Below are 845 nucleotides of genomic sequence, written 5' to 3'. Positions count from 1 at the left end.
AAGAACTTGTCAAGCATAGTCTCACCTCAAGACTTTATGCTGAAGCGATTTTCTCTGTGAGACCATCCAATGCCACTAGCACCTCAACTAATTACCTCTAAGCCATCCCTACCCTCCTCTTCTGTTTAATTCTCTCTAATACACTCTATACCTTCTAATGCACTATATAGTTTCCATAGTTTTTATTACCTGATTTCTATACCAGAATGTAAGCTCTTTAAGAATGGGGATCTAGGATTGGGGGAGGGGGTGGAGCATCTGTATTTTACTCTCTTCTATCCTCAGCATATTTGGCACAAAGAGGTTATTCAAAAAATACCTTGTAGAATGTTGAATTGGGAAGATTGTAAAATAAAAATCAAGTCTGAGAATCAAAATACATTTTATTTTCTTGCTGGTAAACACACTAAGGATTTCTTCTTATGAAGCATGCAATATGTTGATTATTCCTTTATTGTCACTTCCAAGATGCTAAATCTTGAAACAAAGTTGCTTTTAATTGATGAAAATACTGTACAACAAAATTACAGTCCAAAAGATAACCTACATATAAGAGAACTTCCACTCAAGATTACCGTTTAGACATAAGAATCATGGAAATTAAGTGCAGGTCAAAAGCCAAGCGTGTGTTACGGCATACCCTGCTAATTTAAAAGTAAAGGTGAAGTCCATTATATTTGAAGAACTGACTCTAAGAATAGAAAAAAAGTAAATTCTGTAAATATAATCATTGAAGTTAAAAGGACCTAGAAGATCATCTGTCCTGATTCTTTTCCTGAAAATGTCCAGCACATAAGAGATAATAAAGAAATGTTTGAAGAATAAAATGAAAAAAATAAAAGCCA

The sequence above is a fragment of the Pteropus alecto genome, unplaced genomic scaffold (assembly GCF_000325575.1).
Source record: "Pteropus alecto unplaced genomic scaffold, ASM32557v1 scaffold76, whole genome shotgun sequence".
NCBI lineage: Eukaryota > Metazoa > Chordata > Mammalia > Chiroptera > Pteropodidae > Pteropus > Pteropus alecto.
This window is presented reverse-complemented; position numbering follows the sequence as displayed.